The sequence below is a fragment of the Mesoplodon densirostris genome, chromosome 3 (genome assembly GCF_025265405.1).
Source record: "Mesoplodon densirostris isolate mMesDen1 chromosome 3, mMesDen1 primary haplotype, whole genome shotgun sequence".
Lineage (NCBI taxonomy): Eukaryota > Metazoa > Chordata > Mammalia > Artiodactyla > Ziphiidae > Mesoplodon > Mesoplodon densirostris.
This window is the reverse complement of record NC_082663.1, coordinates 156,763,418-156,790,060: the sequence shown is the minus strand read 5'-3', so window position 1 is coordinate 156,790,060 and position 26,643 is coordinate 156,763,418. Positions and strand designations below refer to the sequence as shown.

The 26,643-nt window shown below is 41.6% G+C and overlaps 1 pseudogene; it reads right to left on the bottom strand.

Annotated features, from left to right (window-relative positions):
• Window positions 1–4,969: 4,969 nt before the first annotated feature.
• On the bottom strand, window positions 4,970–25,997 carry LOC132487166 (zinc finger protein 354A-like; annotated as a pseudogene).
• Window positions 25,998–26,643: the final 646 nt, after the last annotated feature.

The following is a 26,643-nucleotide window of genomic DNA, read 5'->3' as shown; positions in this document are numbered from 1 at the left end:
TTGGGAAGTGTTCTTCTTCCAAATGTGTTCTTCTTCTAAATTATTTCCACTATGTGGGATCCCTTGCAATTGCATATGAATTTTAGGATCTGCTTTTCCACTTCTGCAAAAACGCTATTGGAATTTTGATAGTGATTTGCATTGAATTTGTAAATCATTTTGGTAGTATTGTCATTTTAACTATGTCTTCCAATCCATGAATATCAAATATCTTTCCATTTATTTAGGTCTAGGTCTAGGTCTTCTTTAATATATTTCAACAGTGCTTTGTAGTTTTCAGTGTGCAAGTCTTGGACCTAATTGGTTAAATTTCTCCTTCAGTATGTTATCATTTTTGATGCTATTATACATGAAATTGCTTTAATTTCCTTTTAAATTTTCTATTATTAGCATATAGAAATAAAACTGATTTTTACATGTTGACCTTATATCCTGAAATACTGCTAAACTCATTTATGAATTCTAATTGAATTTTGGTAGTTGTTCAGCTTTTCTATATATAAAGTCATGTCATTTGCAAATTGAGAAATTCTTCCTTTCTAATTGGGATGCCTTTTATTTCTTTTCCTTGCCTAACTGCTCGGACTACAACTTCCAGTACAGTGTTGAATAGAAGTGGCAAAATCAGGCACCCTTCTCTTGCTCCTAATCTTAGGGGGAAAGCTGTCAGTGTTTCACTATTCAATATGATGTTAGCTGTGGATTTTTCATCACTGTACTTTATCATGTTAAGGAAATTCCCTTCTATTCCTGACTTGTTCAGTAATTTTACATGACTGGATTTTGTATTTTGTGAAATGTTTTTCCTGCATCAAGATGGTTGTGTGTGTGTGTGTGTGTGTGTGTGTTTTGCTCTCATTCTACTAATGCAATGTATTATATTGATTGCTTTTTTTATGCTGTACACATCTTCAATTTCTGGGATAAAGCTCACATGGTCATGGTGCTTTATCCCGCTAGATTTATGTTAATTTGGCTAGGAGTTAGGCAGCCATAGGTGCCAGAGACTTCAAATTCCTCTAGTATCCTTGTTTTTGTCTCCACTATTGACAAAACACTAAACACTCCTCCTCAAGGAGAGTCTGTATCTCTCTTTCTGCTGTAATCCAGTGTTGTTGGTATGTTGGCAAGCTGTGGGGTAAGGGTGGGAGTAGGGATGGGGGAGGAGGATTCTATAATCTTCCAATTAAATCTCAGTCTTAGTAGGCCTATGTCTAGGGCAAATGTTTATCGGGTGGTATAGCTGTTTCCCAAGTTCCTTGCCCTATACTCCCTCTTCTAGTTGCAGCATTCCCAATCTTTTTCCTTGAATCCCCCCCTAACCCCATCTATTTGACTGTTTTTCCTCCTTAGTGAGACAGGAAGGTTAAAGGGGGCTAAAGTGGGAGGAGTGTCCTTACCTCAGCTACCTTAAGACTCTAGAAACTCTTTTCCCCAGGAGAGTAGGCATTTTTGGTGGAGAAGACTCTGGGTGTATTTTACAATGGTTACTCTTCTTCCACTAGAGCCCTGAGGGAATATTTCTCAGGTTGCCACCATGCAAATCCAACCGGGTTTCTGGATCTAATGACAATGGAAATGTGGGGGACTCTTAAGACTGTGGCCCCCCAGGAGTTTCTCACTCTCAAGACAGTCCACACAACCTTCAGCAATTTATCAAAATGAGCATTTAAATCTTTCTACCAGTTTATGGCTTCAGTAATTTCTGTTCCAGGTAAGCAGATCTTGGCTGTATCTTTCTGGATATGCCTGTCTCTCCAGATTTCAGTGTTGCAATTTGCCCACCAACCTCAGTTCTCAGGAAGATAAAAGAAAAGTCACTGATTTTCAGCCTGCCCAAATTTTTCTTCTTGTAAGGATACAAGCGATCACTTGCAAGCTGTTTACATGTCATAGCTGAAACAGGAATTCCAAACAAGTTTTTGAATGCTAGAAAGTTGAAGATTATGAAATGCAAACAAAATCACAAAAATTCTTTAACTGCTCAAACGTTTAAATGCTGAAGTAATGCAACAGCTTCACAATAAGTACTCCAGTGTCAACAGAAAGAATATCAGGTGTTGTCTGTGCAGAATTATGCAGAAATGTTGAGTATGGGCAAGATAGCCAACACCCTGCATAGAATCCATTGCACTTTGATTCAACTTTGAATAAATTGTTTGCACTTTTGCACATCCACCATAATTTGCATTTGTATTATCTCTATGGAAAGCAGTACACTTCTCATTAACTCAATAAGTGAGCAGCAGCCTTCTAAGCAAGCCTTTTTCACGAGAAAAACATACAAGCAAAGGGATTTATTTTTCAGTATTGTGATTACTTGCAACTTGGGCTGTGTTGTAAAAAGACAAGGCATTTTAGATCTTTAATAATCTCTGTAATAGTAAATAGAGATATTACATTTTTTTATTGTTACAGCATTTTATCCTGGCACTTAAAATTTTTTTTGCAATTTTAGAATCAGAAAATACTCCTGGTATGTTTAATCAATCATTTGTGCTGAAAAGATTGATAATGATGATACACAAGGTGGACGGTCATTACTACTTCTGCTGTGATTATTTTATTTTCATCTGAATTTGTTTTAATTAGAAAATGTATTTTATCTGTTTATAGCTGAGATAATCCTATATCTCTTAGGTTTAGCTGTTAATAGATACTGGTTTATAAATGACTTTCTATCACTTTTTCATATTGAATGAACAGTTTCATGCTGTGGAAAAGGTTTCAAAAGGATTTTTTTCCCTCATTTAATAGATAACCAATGTTCTGAAAATTAATCATGAATTTACATTTGCATTTGGGATTCAAATACTAGATGATAGCAAACACCACAGAAATTGAAAATATTGAATTTGATAGTCTCATGGCATCATGATTATGTTTGTCACTCACGAGGCTAAAGTTATAACAGTAAATTGGGGTTGAACTGTAGAAGTTGTTACCAACTAACAATAAATTGAACTTTGATATGTGACGCGGAAAAGGTGGACATCATGTATGGCTGCAAGCGAGAGCTGTATTCGCAAGGAAGAACCTTCCCAAAGAAAGCCACAGCTGATCTCATACAAGGTTTTGGGAAGCTTCGTTCAAGGATTGGTGAATTTTCAGAAGCAGGGGTGTTTATTGACAGACTTTCAATTATGTTAGTGTGATCACTGAAATAAGGCTGTTATTGACTGGCAAACTTTCAGAAGTATGGTCACTAGACTGAGGTATCTGCTGACTGACTTGTCTACAGGCATGGGATAGTAACAAATTGGCTGACTTTCAGAAGCTGCAGTCTCTTTAACTTGCTAACTGTCAGAAGCATGGCCACTGTTGATTTTCAGAGCATGTGTACTGATCCAAAGTAATCTCTAATTAATGGTGATTACTTGCTTACAACTTGAGACTTTGACAAAAAGAAGTCTTTTCCTTTCTTTAATATGGAAAAGAAGACTCTCAATTCTTATTTACCTTCTCCTACACCCACTCCGCCCCCCCAACTTCGGTCTTTCCTCCGCCAAAAATATGAGAGAGACTATAAGGGATTGTTTCGGTCTTTGTGGAGATACAATTTTCAGCTAGCATTGCCACCTAAGTCATTTAAGTGCCAATTACTGAAGCAGAAAAAGTTTCAACTGCTCGATTTTCATTACTGGGAAAAAGCACAACTTACTACAATAAGGGTGACCTGACAAAATCAATACAGGATGCAGTTCAAAGTCATTCAATACGAGACATATCCAGTATACACAGGATACCTGGCAACCCTACCTTCAAGTCAGCTTACCCTTCTCATTCACCAACCTCATCTCTTTGCTTGTGAACACCATGTCTTGTTTCTAATCCTTTATCTTGTCTCCTGTTCTCCATATATGCTATCCCTGCTTGAGTTTGGACTCTCGTTCACCTATCACTTGAATTACCATAGCCCAGATTTCTAGGCATCAGTCTATACAGCTTTAATACATACTAAACACACCCTCTATACATCGTTGCCAGAACAATGTTCCTTACTTAACATTTTTAACTGACTCCATCAATTTCAGGATAAAATCCAAACTTCTTTTCATGGCAAATAGGCCCTTTGTTATCTGGCCTCTGCCTTCTACTCAGACTTTAACATCTGCCATTCTCCTGCTCATTAGTTGTATACTTGAGTTTCCATAAAGGTGTCATGGTATTACTCACCTCTACCTCTCCTATTTGGAATGCTTATCTCCTCCTCTGGAGAGTTCTTATTATTCTTTCAAAACCTGGCTCAGGCATCATTGCCTCTGGAAAGCTTTCTCTGATGTCACCAGGTTTCCTTGGTTACATTCAATCTCTCCTTCATCACGTCCACATCTCTACAACTTTCTTGCACTGCAACATATTGTCACAACCTATCTATCTGCCTGTTAAAACAACCACACTTACATACAGTGACATAATAATTTGCTTTACTCATCTGATAGTCCTCCATCCCCTTTCTTCCATTCATGGCTTCTTGAAGGCCTGTGACTTTTTTCTTAAAATTCCCAGTGTGCAGCATAGTACATGTCCCAAAGCTGGGACTCAAACAACCAACCAACCAAACTACTGAGTTGCTTATAAATTACTCCTTTTGTTTTCTTAAAATTGTTTGACACTAGAGAACACCAAGTAGGAAAAACATACTCTTTATTTCATGAAGTGATTGATGTACCTTCCAATATTTTGGCACATATGCTAGATTCATTAAACTACTTTTGACAGCCCCTTCTGCTGTGAATTTAGAATATATGTTATTAAATATATATGTATAATATATATTAAATATAATTTAATAGCTTTAAACTTGAAAATTGCTTATTTTTCCATTTAATATACTTAAGATGACAGCTCACAGTATATAGCATGTATAATTTCATAATAAATGACTTCAGAGCAAAAAAAAATAATTCTGAGAACAGAATTAAAAATTGTGTAGAAAATTTCCAATTCACAGCAATTACTAGAAGAACAAAGGAAGAGAACAGACTTTTATTTCTACTTTTAAATGAAATCCAGGCACAAAGTTTGACATCAAGTCAGGAAAAGGACAAACCCCAGAAAGTCAGAGGTAGTTTATAATTCATTTTTAACTTTCATTTGGTCCTTTTCTCTAAAAATGTATAATTTCTTTGACCACATCTTTTATATACTATTACAATGTCAGTTATTTTTAAAAAAGTATTAAGTTTACAGTTTAAGAGGAAATCCAGTGCACACTTCCCCTCATCACCCAGATGTTTATAACAATTACATATGATATGCAGCATGCGATGCTGTAGAGAAAACAATTACTTTACAAATGCCCAAAGTCAATGTCTCCAGTCCGGAATTCTTCATTTTAGGTTTATAAAGTGTCTGATAGGACTGAACAATTTCCACTTTTCTCATTATCTATTACATAGGTTTATCCTTGGAATTTATTCTTTGATGACTAAATCATAGAATGGCTTTTCATATCCATTACATTTATTACATCACTTTCATGTATTCTGATGAGCTTTGGTTTCAGAATGTCACACATGCAAACCTACTTTCTAGGGGTTCTCTTCAATATGAATTTTATGATGATTAGTAAGAGATGACCTGTGATTGAAAAGTTTCCCACATGTATTACATTCATAGGGTTTCTCTCCAGTATGAATTCTCTGATGGGCAATACGTGATGAGCTTTGTCTAAAAGTTTTCCCGCATGTATTACATTTGAAGGGTTTCTCTCCTGTATGAATCCTTCGATGTTGAATAAGAGCTGATCTTTGGCCAAAAGATATCCCACATTCTTCACATCGATATGGTTTCTCTCCTGTGTGAATTCTCTGATGATTACTAAGGGATGAGTTACACCTGGATGTTTTCCCACACTCATTACATTTATAGGGTCTTTCTCCAGTATGCATTCTCTGATGTTGAATGAGAGCTCAACTTTGTCTGAAGGCTTTCCCACACACTTTACATTTACATGGTTTCTCTCCAGTATGAATTCTTTCATGAATAGTAAGTGTTGAGTGGGAACTTAAGGCTTTACCACATTCATTACAATTATAAAACTTCTCACCAGTAAGAATTATTCGGTGTCTGTTAAGTCGTGAAATAGAAATGAAACCTTTTCCACATTCATTACATCTATAAGGCTTTTCTCCAGTGTGAATTCTTTCATGTTGAATAAGAGATGCACTCTGACTGAAGGCTCTCCCACATTCACTACATTTAAAAGGTTTCTCTCCTGTGTGTATCCTCTGATGATAACGAAGGGATGAACTAGACTTAAAGGTATTGCCACATTCATTACATAAATAGCACTTCTTTCTGGAATTCATTCTCTGACATCCAGGAAGGGATGCGTTGCAACTAGATGCCTTCCTACCTGGATTATATTTATAGAGGTTTTCTCCAGCATGGATTTTTTGATGTATAAAAAGGCCTGACCTTCTGCTGAAGGATTTACCACCTTCTTTACATCTATAGGATTTCTCCACAGTGTGTGTTCTTAGGTGTTTATAAAGGGATGTACTGAGAGTGAAGGCTTTCCCACATTCTTTACATATATAGGGTTTCTCTCCAGTATGAGTTATTTGATGTTGAATAAGAGCTGAACTTTCGTTAAAGGCTTTCGAACAGTCTTTACATTTAAACAATTTCTCTCCACTATGGTTTATCTCATGTTTATGAAGGGAGGAAGTATTAATGAAGGTTTTCTCACACATACTACATTTATAACGTTTCCCGGCTGTGTTGATTTTTTGTTGATTAAATAAATTGGAATTCTGTTTGAAGCTGTTTCCTTGTATTTCATATTTTGGTGGGGTTTTTTCTCTGCAAACCATCTGTTGCCTAACAAGGACTGACTTTGGGCTGAAGTTTTGGCCAAATTCAGTATTTTTATGTTTTCTTTCTACAGTGAGGATTTTTTTGTGAGGGACTCAAACTATCTGAACACTTTCTTTTTTTTCTGCTTTTTCTCTAATCTGTCTTCATATCTGCAGGGGTTTTCTAATTTGAAGTCCCAGGGTCCATTCCTTTTGGATCTTTTCATTATCAGCTCCTGAAATGAAGAACCTTGTGTTTGAGTTGACTTTGTGGTTTTATAACTGTTCTTCCATCCTGGAAGGGAAAGAAAAAACTGAAGATGTTCCATGTGATACAGCATTTGGCTACTGAGACTAAATGTATAGACTGAATATTGATGGTATTTAAATAAGGTCTTGGTATATGGCCAAAAACAGTAAGAAGAAAAACTTAGGAGATTTAAGCAGTACAGAGAAACAATCAACATGAGTTGAGAACAACAGGGTGGAGAAAAGATTAAACAAACCCATTTAAAGAGGGTGAGTGTAAGAGTGATCAGAAGAATTGGCTAATGGAAAATGGAGAAGAGGGATTCAAAGGGGAGCCATGAATTGGAAAAGGCAGCCTGGGATCAGAGTCCAAAGCCTATGATAGAATCCTAAATTATCTTCATGACATTTTTCTTCTTTGTGTAATCATTCCTAATCTGGAAAGTCTTCATCCCTTTTCCCTCATGCCAAATTCCTTTGTATCCTTCAGATTCAGTTCAAAAGTTAACTCTGAGTCCCTTCTTGACTGTGAGTTTCCATAGAGCATTCCTGTTATTATAGGCACTCACCACAGTGTTAAAAATATATATCTATATATTCTATATATGTAATTATATTTATCTATATCTAAATATTTTCACTTTCCTTTTCTACCCTAATGTTCTCTGCAAGCAGATTAGCATGCCCTATTCACCTACAGATCCTCCTAATGGCATCTGAATTATTCACAAAATGTTTGTTTTGTTAACCTTCCTTAATAACTTATATATACCTAATTTGAACAATGTCAAATAATCTCAATTATTTATATATTAATTTCATACACACACACACACACACACACACACACACACACACACAGGATTCAAGACTTGCATGAGAAGTTGCCTTCCAGGACAGTACATTATACAAGCAGTGGGAGGGTTTCAGAGCCAGTTCAAACAGGAAGTAATTACTGAATTAATCTACAGAGGTGCCAACAGGTAGGCATGAAGCCAAAAGTTGCAAGATAAGAAAGCAGCCTTGCTCATTTATCAAGCAGGAGATGCTATGCAAGCAGCACAGAAAAGAGTCAAAGATCAATAAGACAGGAATAAACATAAAATGGTAAAAAGGGCTAACATGATAAGGTGGTAAAAAACAGAATTAAATTCAATAAATTTTAAAGTTGGGTAAGGACACAATTCATTGAATATTAAATTCTGGTGGGGAATAGGTATACATATATTTTGGCATTTTCTCCTGGGCTAGAGTCACCATTTAAAGGGCTCCTTTGCAACTCACTGTATTTTGAGATTCCTATCTGACATTCACTTTCTCACCTGTTTACAGATTCTCTCTGCTTGGTGAACATAATATATTCTGCTTTTCTCTTTTCTTCTACCAGTGTTAACTTCTCAGTTTCCTTCATGGGTAACTTTCTATTTCCACTTTAAAACTGCTTTCCCTAGGGTTTGGGATTTTTTCCCCCATTCTACACACCCTCTCTGACTAATTTTAAATGCACCCATCTTTACTATTTTTTTAAGGCACTGATATTTGCCAAGCCGAGCAAGTGAGAATAACACTCATTTTAAAATACATATATAGATAAGTATCAATAAATCACTCATTAAATTAGGAACCACATCTTCTGGAAGAGACCATAATGTGCATTTTGTGTAATAGCTCTTTTTCACTTAGCCAATCACAAAACCTATCTGCTCTCTAATCTTTACTATTTGTTGTAACAGAAAGAGGAGTTTTTTATTTTCTGTTCAACACCTTTCAATTTCTTTATCCATCTAGGTCTTGCTTAAGTGATCCAAATTTCAATAACATTATTTGGGCACAAGTGTGGGAGGCAGTGGTAAAAATGGAGTACTTTCCCTGTGAACATCAGTCATTGGTTCCAGGTTACTACACGAGCTGGGAAGAAAATAGCAAGATTCCAAAATTTTGGATTGTAGTTTATAAGGCAAAGTTAGAGACCCTGACTTAGGTCTGTATGTAAAGACTGCAGTTTTACAACCAACAACTTTACTAGAGCCCTGAGCACTGGGCTCGGGTACCTAAATGGTACTCTGTTTCTCATGCTTTACTGTTCCACCATAGACTCCTAACTAGTCTCCCCACCTCAAATCTTGCTGTCAATTCAGTCTCCACACTGTAGCCACAGTAATCTTTCTAAAATCCACATCTTACCATGTTGCAAACTTCTGTAAGATCCTCCAAATTATCTTCAATGATTTGTATATAAGTAAGGTCCAGAGTACTTAACATGGTCAACAAGGTGTTTCATGATCTGACCTTCATTCACCTCGGTACTCATCTCCCTCCCCTGGTTTCTTGCCATGTATACTGAACTACATGCAGTTTCTGGAGCACTACATGTTTTTTTCTTATTTTGTTATCTTTGCATATGCTGGAGACATCCTTTCCATTCACAAATATTTATTAACTGCGTACTATGGACCAGGTAATGATCCACAACTGCTGAGCCTGTGCACCTGGAGCCCGTGCTCCGCAACAAGGGAAGCCATCACAATGAGAAGTCCGCGCACCGCAACAAAGAACCCCCGCTTGCTGCAACTAGAGAAAGCCCGTGCGCAGCAATCAAGACCCAACGCAGCCAAAAAAGAAAAAAAAGCTGAAGAACTGAAAAAATCACTTAGGCATTGTAATACTAGAGGGCAAGAAAAGGAAGAAAAGCAGAAGAGTATGGTGGTCCAGAAGCCAAAGGAAGAAAGTACTCCAGTGAGGAGGCAATGATCAACTTTGTTAAACAATTGAAGAATTAAAAACTTAACCCTGATTGGGCCAAGATGGAGACTGTCTGGGATTTAATAACTGCTTTTCATGGACTAGTAAGGAAGAAAGCCCTACTGGAGTGCACAGAAGAAACAATGGGAGGTGAGAACATGGAGACATCAAGTATAGAAATGCTTTTGAAAAGTTCTGTTTAAAGGAGAATAGAGAAACAGGACATGGGGAGTTTTTATTTTTTAATGGAAGTAATTATAGCTACAAGGGTCCATACCAACACTGGGAAACTCACCTCAACTCTACTTCAAGTGCCAATGCCTTAGTCCAGAATGGGACTAATAACTTAAAACAGTCATGTTTCCCAATGAAGGGGACATGAGTCCTGGATTATGGACATCCTAACTGTTCTTTATGGTCTGCTTAAAGTTTTCTGTAGGTCTAAGATGTGTCTCCTGAAGCACAGTTCAACTTTTGCTCTCTCCCAGAATCAAGCCTGGGCCTGAGCTAACTCATGAACAAGGTTATGACTTAGGTCAGAAGTTTAGAGAACAGGTGATTTTGCCAATGACCACCACCCTGACTAGTTCCTGTCATTAGGTCTAGTTTCTCCTCCCTTGGTGCTTATGAAACTCTGTGAGTCTCTCTTCAACCTTCTCTCCCTAGATGATTTCATCCACTCCCACACCTCCTATCTGAATGACTATCCTGACCCTCAAAACACTTTACAGAGGTATTTCCAGCTGCCTGCTAGACTCTTCATGAGTATTTTTCTTCAAATTCAGCTTGTCCAAATCCGAATCCAGTGCATTCCTTTCAAATTCTTTTTGTGTTTCCAAGTTCTGAATTAGATCATAACTTCTTCAGCTCCTGTGCCATGAATTCTTAGTTTCATCTCAGAATCTTCTCTCCCCTGCATTCCAAGTCTAGTCAGTCATCAAATTCCCTTGAATCTCTTCACTAAGATGTCTCTAACAACCATCATTAATACATCCAAGTTCAGGATCTCCTTACTCAATAGTGACTATTGCTATTGACCTTCAATTTGATCCTCTGACCTGTTTCTCACCTTTCTAGTATTACTTCCCACTGAACTTAACCTTCTTACTATATAGAACACCTCTTATTATTTCAAAAAGCACTGACTGCTCCTTATTTAAGTCATTCATCAAATACTTAAAAAGCACCTACAACATGTCAGGCTGTATCTTAGGCCTGTGATCCACAAGACATTCCAGATCTGGTAGTGAAAAGAAACAGTTAACTTCTTTAAGGAGCTCCCAGTTTGGCATTAGAGACAAAAAAGGAGAAGTGTGGTAATTTATACAACAAAAACACAAGACAGAAATGGATGAAAATGTGAGCTTACAACAACATCCAAACTACCCTCAGACAGTAGCAAGTACAAGCTGGGAAGGCGTACTAGTGGTGGCCAGAATTTGGGGGAAGAAACGTCTAAAATGGGATTTTAAAGGATTAGCCATAGATTAGATGGAGGGATAGTGTGAGGGCTAAAGGCAGCATCAAAATCTTTGAACCCAAGCCAACTTTCCAGACCTATATCCTTCCCACCTTATCCTACAGGTGGTCAGATTCAAAATTATTCCTATAAAAATGTCACATGCATTTGCAGTCTCATAAGGTTTTCTAGAGTCAGAGAATTGAGGGAGCTATATGCTGAGAATTACACACAACACCACGATGGGGGCAGAACTACACATCTGTAAATGTATTCCAGAATGCCTGTGTTGGTGAAAAAGAGAAATGCTGTTTTAGAAATTCTGTTGTTGGTAATTCTGATTTTTACAGCTTTTTATTATGGAAGATGTTCAGCATGTACAAAAGTAGAGTGAATTGTACAATGAATTGCCAAGCCAGCATCAACAATCACTAATGCTGTTTCATCTATTACCTTATTATGGGTTGAATTGCATCACCCAAAAAAGATATGTTGAAGTCCTAATTTCCAATAACTCAGAATATAACCTTATTTGGTAAGGTTAAGTAACTTTGCAGATTCAATCAAGTTGAGATGAGATGATTAGGGTAGGTTCTAATATGACTGGTGTCTTTATAAAAGGGAAATTTGGACACAGGCAAGCACAGAAAGACCATGTCAACATACCCCAGGGGAACACCAAGTGACAAGAGAAGCAGAGACTGGAGTGATGCAGCTGCAAGCCAAGGAACAAGGACCACTGGCCACATCCAGAAGGTAGGGAGAGGCAAGGAAGGATTCTACCTGGAGTTTCAGAGGGAGAATCGCCCCACAAAACTGTGAGACAATAAATTTCTGTTGTTTAAAGCCACACAGTTTGTGGCACTTTGTTGGAGCAGGCTGAGAAAATTAATACAACTCCCTTACGTCTCTTTCATTAGCATATGCTAAAGTACGCTAATTCTGTATTATATCATTTCATCAATAATACTTCAGAACACATTTCTCAAAGATAAGAACTCTATTTGTAAACATAACCACATATTTTTATTATAACCACCAAAATCAACATTATTGTTTGAAGTTATTTTTGCCTGTAAGGTATTAATTACATGTTTTTCACCCAATTCCAATGTGGTGGTGGTGGGGGGGGCGGTTTCCACATCAATAATAAGCAATTCTTGGATACCAACTGGGTGTCCTCAATTCAGCTCAACTCTGACATTATCTACCTGGAGATAGCATCATATCCCACAGGTTAAGGGTTCAGTCCTACAAGACTGCCCCCTGCCTCCCTCAGACACCAGTTACAAACCCAGGTTATCATCTGTACTTCTGACCAACTGGCTATAAATCAGAGGTTCCCACGACCCCCTTCTTAGGTTTGGTTAATTTGCTACAGTGGCTCATGGAACTCAGAGAAACATTCTGCTTACTAGATCACCAGTTAATTATAAGAGGATATAACTTGGGAACAGCCAGATGGAAGAGATGCACAGGTCAATGTATGGGGAAAGGGAGTGGAATTTCTAAGCCCTCTCTAAGTACACCACACTCCCCAGATCTCCACATATTCACCAACCCAGAAGCTTTCTGAATCTGTCCTTTTGGGTTTTTATGGAGGCGCCATTATACAGGCATGATTGATTAAATCACTGGCCACTGGCAACTAATTCAACCTCCAGTCCCCCTCCCCTCCCCGGAGGTCAACTTTCAAACCTCTAATCACATGATTGGTTATGGCAACCAGGCTCCATCTTAAGATAGGGTCCAAAAGAAACCTCATTAACATAACAAAGACACCTTTGTGGCTCTCATCACCTAGGAATTCCCAGGGTTTTAGGAGCTCTCTACCAAATATATATTACTTATTATAAACCATAATATTTATATAAATCACTAAGAACCTTTATTCAAGCTGCTGTGATTTAAAAGCATTTGAGATAATTTTTCTCTGTGACTAAGCCAACAACCTGAAACACAATTAGGGTCATTTGTTTCATTTTGCTTTCAATATTTATGGAACACTTTTTCATTTTTGTTTAATCTTGTTTTTTAATTTATATATATATATATTTTGCGGTACTTGGGCCTCTCACTGTTTTGGCCTCTCCCGCTGTGGAGCACAGGCTCTGGACACACAGGCTCAGTGGCCACGGCTCACGGCCCAGTCGTTCTGTGGCATGTGGTTATCTTCCCGGACTGGGGCACGAACCCCTGCATTGGCAGGCGGACTCTCAACCACTGCGCCACCAGGGAAGCCCTATAAAACATTTTTATGGTTCCAAAGTCAACATTATAAAAACAAGGTACCTTAAAAAAATTCTACATTCTATCCTTGTTCTCTCAATCCTTTTTCTTTTTCTTCCTTCACCTTATAGGTAACCATTTTTATAGATCTGCTTTTATCCTTTTTTGGGGGGCTTCTCTATTTTTTTTTAATATAAGCAAATATACACTTTGTCTTTTTTGGTATCTCCTCCTTCCTTTGATAAAACTCCTATTCTCACTGTTCTGTTCTGCACTTTCCCCTACTTAGTAATATTATCACCCCACAGTGGAATTTACAGAATTCTTCCTCATTCTTATTTACAGTGAGAATTCCACCATGAGAATGTCCCTCAGCTTATTCAACCAGATTCCTTTGATGGACAGTTGGATTAACTCTAACTGTAATACACCAGGACATCATATGGGTACACGATAAAGGTACAGCTTTAAACCCATATCCATATTGCTAATTAGAAACCACAGCATTTATAAAATTCTAGCCCAAACTGGACCCAATGGGCTAACATTATCCAAAGCCACATACAACCAAAATCACCTCTTCTGCCAGCCAAGAAGAGAGCTAGCTGAAGGCCGTAGAACTACTCCTTAGAAGGAGGAAGCTCTTTATGTACTGACATGGAAAGAGTTTCAATATATATCAAGAGAAAGGGGCAGAATAATGTGTGCTGTATAATATAAGTTGAGTGGACAGAGAAAAACAAGAAATATTTGTTTATATTTGCATAGAAGAGCTCTCCAACTACTGCCTCCTTGTCACATCTCACCTTGTCGAATCCCACACATATTCATCTCCTCCTGCTCACTCACCCCTCATGGGCTCCATTCTGGCTTCTGTCCTTACCACTACTCTAAGGCAACCATGACCTTCATGTGACAAAGGCAAGATGCTCTCTTCAGTCCCCACCTAACTTACCTCTCAGCAGCATCTGATAGTGACCCCTCATTTTCCTTCAGATGCTCACTACCTAAGCTACAGTGACCCTGAACTTGCCTCCAAATTCTTCTCATGTTCCACCAGCTTCAATCTCCTTTGTGTGCTCATTTTCCTCTACCTGATCTTTAATCCTTGGAGTTCCGTAGGTTTGAGTGCTAGGCCCCTGATTCTTTTCACTCTGTACCCTTTCCACAGGCCAGCTTCATCTATAAACATACTCTAGGCAAGACTTCTCTACTCTCCATACCTAATTATACAAAACCCAGCTCAAAACAGCAACTTGAGTGTCTCAAAGACAGCTCAACTGAATTTATGATTATTTCCTCCCCCCAACCTGTACAACCTTTTTGTCTCTGTAATTGGCACCAGTTCTGAATCAAAACTTTAAAAGGCATCCTTCACACCTCTCCCTCCGCTAATCAATTACCAAGACTTGTTTATTCTGCCATCTAAATATGTCTCAAGTTCATCTCCTTTTCCCTACCTCTACTGATACCATCCTTTATGAGACTTGACTTCAATGACACTAGATTCCCGAGTTTCCTTCTATAGTACACCTTACCCTTGTCTTCCCTATGGGTTCATTTCTCTCTGCCTAGCCATGAAATGCCAGAGTTCCTCAAGATTGAGTCCTAGGCTCTTTCTTGCTCTTGCTGTACTCTGAATCCACTCCACAGGCTAACTCAAACTCAACCACTGTTTCAATTATCTTTAGTGACAGGGTCTCCCAAATTTACATTTAATGCCCAGGGTATATTATAAGGGGTGGAACTCCAAATCAAACAGGCTATTTGACATCTCCACTTGAATAACTGGGTCAACCAAAGACAATTTAAGTCATCCAAAACCATATTTATACCATCCCCCAAATCGGATCTCCTAGCACCACTATCTCAGTGAATGATATCACTGTCCATCCCAGAACAAACCACAAACCAAGCACGCATCCTTGACAACTCCATCTCCTCTATCTTCCATATCTAAACCATCTCCAAGTCCTGTTGCTTTTATCTGCCAAATATCTCTGCAACTGGTTCCCTTTTTTCTGTCTCCATCACGACTACCTAACCAAGTCATTCATACATTCACTAACTGGAAGCTGACTCTGACCAGACACTAGTTTAGGTACTGGGGACATGGGAACAAATGAAACAGACAACCCAGCATGAGGGAATTTACAATCCAGAGGAAGAGCTGATAATAAATAAATATGTACTAGTTTGCAGTAATAAGTACTCTGAGAGAAAATGAAGCATGGTGAGGGGATAAAGAATGTGGAGGACAAAGGACCTGTGTCCTGTGGAGGACAAAGAACAAAGGATGAGCTGTGTCTAACTGACAAAGTGCCATCTGAGCAGAAGCCTGTATAGTGTGAGGAAGTGAGTCAAGTGGGCTCCTGGCCATCAGGAAGAATGGTCCAGGAGAGGAAAAAGCAAGTGCAGAGGCCCTGAGGTGGGAGCCTGCTTGGCCTTCCTGATGAACTACAAGGAGGCCAGGGTGATTAGAGTTCTCCAATGAAGGGCAGAGAGGAAGGAGGTGAAGGCGAAGAGGTAGCGGGGGCCAGACCACAAAGGCCTCTGAGGGCCACGCTGGGGGCTTTGGATTGTGTTCTATGTGATAGAAGCCACTAGAGGTTTTAAGCATGCGAGTGAGATGACCTGATCTATCTTTTAAATAGACCATTCTGGCAGCTACAAGGACAGTAGATGTTGGTGGCAGAAGAGGAGCGCAGGGGATGAGAACAAGACTAAATCAAACATAGTAAACAGGGCTACAGAGCATTTGGGCTCAACTTTCACCTTGTAAGAAATTCACTCCTTAAAATCACTGCATGTTATTTCATTAGGCTGCCGCTATAACCCCTACAGCACCTTTCTGCAAATTAGAAAAAGACCCCTACTCTCTGTGCAGATGAAGCCCCAGCAAGTCTCAGTGAGTCGAAGGCAGTCCACAAGCAACCCCTTAGCTGACCACCCTTCCAGGTTCAGTCTGCCCTGAATTCTTCCATAAATATAACAAAGGAAGAGAAAAAGACAAAGGAAGAAAAACACCTTTTCATTGGAGGTAACTGTTTACCTAGATCATCCCTGGATTTTAAATTTTTTGAATAAAAGAATATTTTCATGTTAGGTGTAAATCAAACTCATGAGATGTTCAAGTTGATTTAATCACATCATGCTTAGTTTATATATATATAACTTATATACATAATATGCCAGAATAGTGATTAGACTTTGGACTCATTTCTTAAGTAAGAGACTCAGATGAGACGTGTACCCTTTGAGCCATTTCCTCCCATCTCTCAACATGAAACATACAGATCCAGGGATGACAGTTTGTTTTCCCTTTTTGTCTTGTTTCTCCTATTTGTGAGGAGTCTTGAAGTGAAAATTATATTTTAAAAACACACTTGGAGGCAATTAGAGGTTCTAGGAGTCCTACCCTGGAAGCATAAGCTCTTCTGTCACCGGTTGTTCAAAGGGTTGGTTTTTGGTTTTGGTCTAGAGTTAATGATCAAGGTACTTCCAAGAACATCCAGGTCCCTCACCTAAGCTCACAGGGAAGTGAGCTCCCCTTGGAAGGGAAACTGTTCCAAGGGCACTTTAGTCCAGGCAAATGGGAGACTCGCCAGGGGTGCAGGAGAGACACAACCACACGCCAGCACACCCAGGACGCCCCATCTCACTGTCTCCTTTGACCAAAGAGAGGAGGTTCATCCCATCAAGAGAAATGCACACACTGCTTGGCTCTGATGGCCTTACTTCCTCCAGACACCCACTCAGAGTTTTCCTTTGGGGACAGTTTCCCAAACCTGAGAAGGACTTGACATCACCACTAGGTGTCTTCAGGGTCTCCCTGGACAGCGTTCGACTCCAGTCATACTTTCTATTCAGTTTAATCCAACTAACATTTCACTCAGGAAGGGGGACTCCTCATGGATCAGAGGCTCCCGAGGCGAATGGAAAGGGAACAATTCTTCCGTCTCTTCCTTTGATCTTCCATGCCATACTCAGTCCACACCTGACGCCCCTCCTAAACTCTCCACTGGTTTCCTGCTGCCTGTGTTCTCTGTTTACTTTGTGGTGGTCTCTAGCAGTTCCCACAAAATTAGAATATTTCTCCCAAGCGACAGTTAAAAGATATAAGGAGAGATAAGTGTGGTTCCCACCTCAAAAGATCTCACATTATACGGGGAAGAATGAGCTCTACTAAAGGTGTGGGCGCTTTAGGGATCGAGACAGCCTGTCCCACAGCCCTTCTGCTGGGCCCGCATTGTGAGGGGTCATCAGTGACTCGTCTGGACCCGACAGCAACCTCAGACAAGTCCTACTACGTCTATGGCAGGTGGCTCCACATTGGTTGCAGGCTGATCCTTGCAGAATATAAACCTGGGCCCGTGGCCAGGGTACTTCAACTCCTCAGAGGCTGTGCCTGGCTCTCAGGTCCCGGCCCCCTCTCCCTGCTCCCGTCTCCACACACCGGCTTCCTTTGTCTGGACTCTCGGACATGCTCTTCCTGTGCCTGAACGCTTCTCACAATGTGGGATCCGGCCCTTCCTCGGGAAGCCTTGTCCACAGCACCCCTCCTGTTCCACGTTCTCACAGCACCTGCGGCTCTTCCCCCGAGGTCCTCACCGGAGGCTGTCATTCCACAGCCCTGTGTGCGATTAGCCTCCACCTCCACTGAGCTCCGCCAGGGCAGGACCTGCATCCTTCTGTCCAAGGTTGCACTGCTGTTTATCACGGGACAGGAAAGCAGTGAGCGAGGCTTAGAACCTGGCTCCCCCAGAGCCCTGGCCTCCCCAAGTCAACAGCTCTCAGTCCTCAACTTCCATGACAGCCGAATCGGCCCGTTTTCTCCTCTGGTGACTTCTTCTCAGGCTCAGCCACAGATTCTTCCTTCTTAACCCACCTCATAAAACTGAGGTTTCCTGGGACTCTGTCCTCTCCTCTGTTCCCTCATCTGCTCAGCTCAAGGCTTCAAATGCCACCTTTGCACTGATGGCTCCCTGACCTCCCTGTTGAGTTCTGACCCTCTTTACCTTCTACAGCTGTCCACTGGTGACCTCTACCCATATTTCACGAACATTTCAAATGAAACCCATCCCACACCGAACCTGTCCTATACCCTTAATAAAGGGACCTCTCCTCTTTCCTGAACTCACTGCACATGCCTTCCTCCAGGTAATGTCTTGCCTACATTATGGAATAATCTCCAGAAGGTTCCCACCTCTAGTTTTTCCTCACTTCAAATCTAGGACCAACAGTGTTTCCAAAGTAACCATTCTTATTTAATTGAAACTGTGTAATAAGGACTCATGAATATATTCTCTGTGAAAATTTTAATAACATTGCATGTAACTAAAGTCCCCTTTCATCAATGCCCATTCTCAGTCCCAATCCAAATGTAACTAGTTACCAGCTTAGGTGTCCCCCGACCTTTCTCTTGGCACTTACATGCACATAATGCATATAGACAAACACCCACGTAATTTTCTTTACACATAAATGGCGATATGTCATAATAATGCACCGTAACTTGCTTTAGTCCTTCACGTAGCTTGGAGCTCTGCCCACACCAGTGCTGCTGCTTTCTGACTGTGGTGCTGTGTGCCAGTGTAGGGACCCACCTCAGCTTCTTTAGCCTTTACTGAAGGACGTTTAAAGTATCTCAGACTCAGACTATTTTTTCTAAAATATCAACAACCATACAACTCTTCTGCTTGAAACTCTTGAATTATTTCCAGTCATCCATGGACAGTTCCCATCCCTAAGAACTGTACCAAAGCACTTCATAGTGTGGCCCCCACCTGGCTCTCTAAGCTCATTTCCTTCCTCATCTCTTTCTTTTCCCATATACCCTGAGCTTCAGTCTGAATGAATTATCTGCAGTTCCTTAAATGCACTCAGTTTGCTGAATGAATGCATGACAATGTAGCCCTCCTCTGAAACAACAGGAAATCACAAGAGAAAAGATCCTGAGAGATTCACTTGTGCAGTAATTATCAGAGAAGAAGAGGAAGCTTGTGACTAGGGGCCTTAGCATCCCTTCTCCAAAACTTCTTCAGGACTGAGAACCTGCAGAAAATTCCCCGACCAACATCTCCGAGTTGCACATGCACTCACTTACCAGACTGCTGCCTGCAGAGATTCCGCACCCACTCACCTAGAGAGGAGCCTCCAGGGCTTTCTCTCTCTACCTTCCAGGGATCTTCTCCTTGCTGCAACAGGGAGATCACCTCGGGTTTGGAAAATGGGGAGTCCTGCTCATAGACCAAAAAGAAGAAAAAAAAGAAAAAGAAAAAAAAGACTTGATTTTGCCTTGACACAAAGAGGTATCTGAGATCTGAGCGGAAAACTCAAAGGATGATACAGAGAACTTCTGTGGGATGCTCCAGTTGTGCCCCCACAATGTGAGGGGTGTGTTAGGGTAAAAGCAAGGGGCAATGTAACATTTAGTTGTATGTTAGTGAAGTATGATAAACATGCAGACTTGATTAACAGGGTGCTAATAGCTTTCTATACAAGAGGGAATATGTATATACTGTTAAATGTATGTTAAATGTACAGATTAAATTAATATTTGTAACAGGTATCTGTGGAAAGGATTATGTACCAAGTAGCTTGTTTAAAATGAGAAAACACTATCTGACTCCCTTTGAAAGATGGCAGCAGTCAGCAAACTATGGGTCATAGGCCAAATCTAGGCCACTGTCTGTTTATGCATGGCCCTTGAGCAAAGAATGGTTGAAAAAAAAAGAAAAGGAATACGTTACAGAGACTATATGTGGCCCACAAAGCTGAAAATCTTTACTCCCTGGCCTTTTACAGAAAAAGTTTGCTGACCCCTGTAAAAGAGAATTGAAAAAAGCCAGTGTTGGGTCAAAGAAAAAGGTTGAGGGATGCTCTCTGTTAAGAGATGAGCAAACACATCATAGTTCAATCATAGTGGGAAAATGTTGCCTGCAGTGAGGGAATTTCTAATGTGCAGCTCTGTAGACTGTCCCATCCATGGGGCAATTCCATACCTGCAAGGGAGAAAAAGGTTTCCAGGTTTATTTATGGAGATCCAGTTTGCACAGTGCTAAGGCAAAACTCAGCTAAAGTTTTTAATGACCCAGGGCTTTTATCCAGGAAATCAGATGCTGAGGTATCCCAATTTCTGAATTCTGTATCTACAGGGGAAATTTCCTTACCCAATGAGACAAGGTTACTATAGTTCTCCAGCATCACATCTTGGTACAAGTTTCTCTGAGAAGGAGCCCGGTTTCTCCACTCATCCCACGTAAAGAACACAGCCACATCTTCAAATGTCACTGACACCTGTAGAGACAAGCATCCCAGCTCACCCAGGACCACCCATCACACAGGGTGAAAAAGGCGGCAGTGGGGAGTAGACGGGCTACCATGAAATGCTTCTATATTATTCTAGGTTCTGAAGGTTCCCGGTCATTTGTTTAATGAACAACTGACCAATGAGAAATAGATACTGAGTAGCAGGAAGTATGAACCAGGCCCTGAGTTAACTGCTACAAGAGATGGGTGGAGGTATTAAGGCCATTAGTGGGAGTGTTAATTAGAATAATCTTCCTGTTGGCAATTTGATAACATACATTAGAAGCTTTAAAATGTGCATACTCTTTAACCCTCCAATTACTATATTTGTTTGATAATGAACACTGAACAAAAATGAACATGCAAGGACATTTATCATGGTGTTAGTAACAGCAAAGAAATGGAAACAACCTCAATAATCACTGAGGGAGCTAGTTTAAATAACTGAAGGCACTCTGTGCTCCCTAAAGCTTGAGGACAGTAATAATGGAAATTAAAATAGCTATAATTTATTGAGTGCTTTTTTCAGGCTAAGTACTATTCTTAGAGCTTTATATTAACCTTTAGTGTATATCTTTATTTTATCTTCACAACAACCCTATGAAGAAGGTACTATTATTGTGTCCATTTTACACAAGAGAAAACAAAGAGAAATTTATCCAAGTCACACAGCTGGTATGAAGGAAAAACTCACTCCTCCTGCATGTCTCCGCTACTCTTAATACAACAGTACTTCATTTCTGACACCAGATGTGGGGGGGTTTTCACACACCAAGCAATTGTGGGACACCAGCTGGGTGTCCTACAATTAAACTCAATTCTGACACCTGAAGATAGTGTCAGATTCCCACAAGACTGGCCCTTTTTCAATGTCAATCACAAGTCCAGGTTGTAACCTGTGCTGCTGACTGACTGGCTATAAATTGGAGGTTTCTACAGCCCTCTCCTCAGGTTTGATTAATTTGCCAGAGTGGCTCACAGAACTCAGGAAAACATTTACTTACTAGATTACTGGCTTATTATAAAAGAAGATATAGGAACTGGCAGGTGAAAGAGCGGCACAGGGAAGGGGTGCACAGCTTCCATGCTCTCTCGGGATTCACCATTCTCTCTGACTCTCTACATGTTCACCAACCTGGAAGAACTCTGAACCCTTCTGGGTTTTTATGCAGGTTCATTACATAGGCACGATTGATTAAATCACTGACCATTGGCGACTGATTCAACTTTCATCTCCTAGGGTGGTGACAGATGGATAAGAGGGGTTATTGGGGGGCAGGACTGAAAATTCCAACACTTTAATCAAGGTTGGTTCCCCTGGCAATTCGCCCACATCCTTAGGTGGGGTACAACAGTAACCTCATTAACATAAACTCTGGTGTGGATACAAAACACACCCATTGTGCCTTCATTGCTCTGAAGTAATTTCAGGGAGAAAAAGCATATATTACTAACCACTTAGGAAATCACAAGGGTTTTGGAAATTATGTGCCAGGAACAGGGACAAAGACCAAATATATATTTCGTATTATAAATCACAATATCACTGGTCAGTGGTAGAGGTAGAATTCCAATCCAAGGAACTGCCTCTCAACGCCTATCTCATAGGGTTAAGTAATAAATGATAATCCATACAATGGAGGTAAAGAGTAGTGATGGTAGCACAACACTGTGAACGTACTTAATGCCAATATACTCAAAAATGGTTAAAGTGGTAAATTTAATCTTATGTATATTTTATCAAAATAAAAAGCTAAAATGATAAAATAAAAATATACATACATACATATGTACACGTGTACATAAATAAATAATAAATAAATAAAGGTACACAGACAATTATTCTGAGGGCTGCATACCAAAGGTATGACCATGATTATCTCAAGATGTTGGGGTAAGAGTGATTTTACTTTTTTATTCTCTGAGAGTTTTAACATTAACATGCAGTGCATGTATAATAAGATAATTTATTGGCACATGGCAGGGAATACAAGAAATGATCTTTGCCCTCAAAAGAATTTACAATCCAACTGGCAGACAAGAAAAACGCATGAAACAATTTGAACAAGAAAAGTGTCGCTGGACAGGACCATATACTATTTCCTCGTTCAATCCTCATTTTAGAGATGAGAAACACAAGGTCCAGGGCAGTGAAGACACCAGGTCACATACTTTATCAATGGCAGAGACAAGACGATAACTGAAGTTTTCTTTTAACCCAGCACTTGGTGGGTATATTCTCTCTCTGGTCTTAAACGTCCTGTCACTGAGTTTTACACACAAGTCCACATAGTACTGACGTATCGGCAGCAGGTGAGGTTAGGGAGAAATGTCACATAGGACTCACAAGCAGGGATGGAGAAGATTCTGGGTAAGAGAGCAGCCTGGCTCTGTTGGAATGGAATGGGAAGGGCTTAGAAAAAAATAGCCCAAATATGCAGAAGCAGGTCCTAGCCACAGTCTCAGAAGATCAACCACTACCACATTTCATGGGTCCAAAAGATACACAACATCACATTGCAGAGAACTCTGGTCATTTGGGGGCCAGGCCTGCCCTGTGTTCTGAAAGATGTACCAGAGGAAAGGCTGGATGATAACTAACATGAACTTAGAGGCCAGACATACCTGGGTTTGATTTCAGGTTACCTGACTTCGTTGAGCCTCAGTTTCAAGTGTAAAATGGGGGTAATAACTTCTGCTTCGCTATGAGAGTGAGAACAAAGGTGAAGCCCTCAGGATAGTCCCCAGCAACGTTAACTACTATTGTTAGATGAGGATGAGTAAAGGAAGGATACTGTATAGTCATTTCTATCTACCGACAGTAGATAGATAGACATCATGAACTAGAATAATATCGTTTAGCTACCACAACCACCACATATTGAACATCTACTATGTGCCCGGCCCTGACAAGAACGCTTTCCATGCACTAACTCCCAGGATCCTCTCATCTACCCTTTGAGGTAGGCCCAGTTGTTGTATTCATTTTACAGGTGAAGAAACTGAGGCACAGAGAGGTAAGAAACTGAGGCACAGAGAGGTGGAGTTTTTTGCCCAAGACCCATTAACAGCAACAGAGGAGATGGGCACAAACCTGGCCATCTGGCTCAAAAGCCCCACTGAGGAATCACCGTATACACTGCCTCTCCACTACCAATATCCCATGATATCCCATACACTGCTGCTTCCTGAGGAGTCTTCTCTCTGCTCTTGGAGTCAAGAGACCTCTCCATCTACGTCCCTACCAGCATGGCTATCCTTTGTTCACACAGTGGCTCACCTGGATGGGGTCCCACCCTCATTCTCACAACATAAAGATGAAAATGGCAGGTCAACATCAGTTTTCAAGAGAGTGACAGAAGCAAGGCACATGATCCAGAAAGTTAAGATGGAGAAAAACTAAAAACTATGGACTGGGAAAAGCCTGGCGAAGGTATCATGAGGATTTCTCAGGGGTGGAAAGAAAAAGAAAAGCATTCTGGCCAAGGGTAGGGAGGGGGACATGACTGAGCAAAGGAGACAGGCCAGAAAGGAACTCTGCCAAGTGCGCATGTTTGTTTGTTCTGACCCCAAGTGGTATAAGACATGTGGCATCTTACCTATCAATTCAGTAATCATACAGTGAATTGAGATTAATGATTAAAAGAGTGTGTAATAGAAAAAAAAAGAGAAACACAGGCCATGGATTGGGGGGTTGGAGGCAAGCATTCCCTATGCAATCCACCATCCACCAGGGTGGACCAACTCTTCCAAGGCAGAAGGACATGGGCTCCAAATCCTGGCGAAGACTGTATTGGGGAGAAAACTTCAGTTTAAGGGTAAAATAACAAAAAAAAAGAAACCATCTATCTCTAAGACCTGAGATGGCAATGAACTCACCCGAGACCTTGCTTCCCTCTGTTCAGTAGCCATGTCCTCTTTCTGGGCAGTTTCACCTTAGGATGGGAGAAGTCTCCAGAAGCCAGATCTGAGAGAAGAAAAAGGGAACCAGGAGGAAGCCCCTTCTGCTTTCCACCCCTCAGAATCAGCAGCTCTGAAACCTTTATACCACTTGAAAATGATGCCAAGTGCCCCCAGAGAAGGCAGAAGGAACGAGGGCTAGACAGGACCAGAGAGAAGGGCTGGGTCATCCTGGTCCAGGCCCAGCTCTTTCCCTGGCTCAGAGGAAAAGGTCCTAGGACTCTATCAGCAGTAGCAGCAACTCCCTGAGCCTCACCGCGTGCCAGGCACTACCTATCAATACATCATCGAGTCCCACAGCACAGTTGGCACTGTCAGCACCCCATTTTATAGATCAGGAAACTGAGGGCAGAGTGGGAGCAACTTGTCCCAGTCCACACAGCCAGGGAGGGTGGCACCAGGGTTCCAGGCACCGCGGGCTCCAGAGCACCTGCTCTAACCTCCCTGCGTGCATGTGACAACTTTTCTCCACCTCAAGCATTCCCACCCAATTCCTCCCCCTCCTGTCAAGGAAACAATTTCCAGATTTCTAGAGAAAGCTGCTTCGGAAAGGGAAAACATCAGCTCTCCTATGGCGGGGAGGGGCTGCTGTCTTGAGGAAAGGGCCCATTAAACCAAAGACCTGGGTCCAGTCCTGGCTCTGCCACTGGGGGAAGCCGGCGACTCACTTCTCGCGTAAAACAAGCCTGTCACTCGGAAGTGCAGGGGTGATGGTAAGGGGAGGAAATAATTTTCTCACGTTCACTGCCAGCCCGAAACAAATTCAAATGCCGGCAGGCGCTGAGCAGGCAGCGCGCTGGGAACTGGTCGGGAAGAAGCAGGAGGGTGGCTGGGTCCAGCCAATGGGGACCAAGTGCCCGACCTGTCTCGTTCAGGGGCACGTCAGTGGGACGGCTGGGGCCGGCAGGCGAACAGAGTCAGGGGTGCCCGGCTCTCGGCCCGCCGGCGCCCACAAAGACCCGGCTCGCGTCTCTTGGGCCTGTGCCCCATGCCCCGGCGACGCATGCTCCCGAAGCCCGGTCCTCCCTCCCGCATCCTGCCTACCCCCCGCCGCTCACCTCGCCCAGGCATCGGGGGTTCCGCGGGCCGCAGGCTGGAGGCTCCGGAACTGCCACGGCCGGACAGAAACTTCCGCTGGGGACTCCACGCGGTGCCGCCTCGGCGGACCTCTGGCGAGTAATTAGCTCATGCCAACGGCAAACGCCCGACGCCCTACGACCCACGTAGGTCCGGGAGGGACGGGGCAAGGACAGTCGCGAGCCCCTCTGGGAAATGTAGTCCATGCGAGAACAAAAGGTTCTGGGAAATGTAGTTCTTCGAGCTTGTCTGCGAGGAGAGCCCTGGCTGAGCCTGTCACTTGTCCAGACCCCATTCTGGGTTCGTGGTTGAGCTCCTTGGGCTGCTGGCTCCTGGGTTCCTGGTTCTTCCAGGAGGAAACCGACGTTCCTACAGGGCAGTGACTTGTAGCTCTGCATGTGCGTAAATGAGAGCAAGGCAAGTAGACAACCGCCAAGAACAAACCTATTTCCCCGTAAGTCTTTCAACAAGAGTGTATGGAGGACTTCCCTGGTGACTAAGTGGTTGAGAATCCGCCTGCCAATGCAAGGAACACGGGTTCGAGTCCTGGTCCTAGAAGATCCCACATGCCTTGGAGCAACTAAGCCTGTGTGCCAGAACTACTGAGCCTGTGCTTTAGAGCCGGCAAGCCACAGCTACTGAGCCCATGTGCCACAACTGAAGCCTGCGCACCTAGAGCCCATGCTCGGCAAGAAAGAGAAGCCACCTCAATGAGAAGCCCACGCACCTCAACGAAGAGTAGCCCCCCTCACACCACAACTAGAGAAAGCCTGTGAGCAGCAACGAAGATGCAGCACAGCCAAAAATAAATAA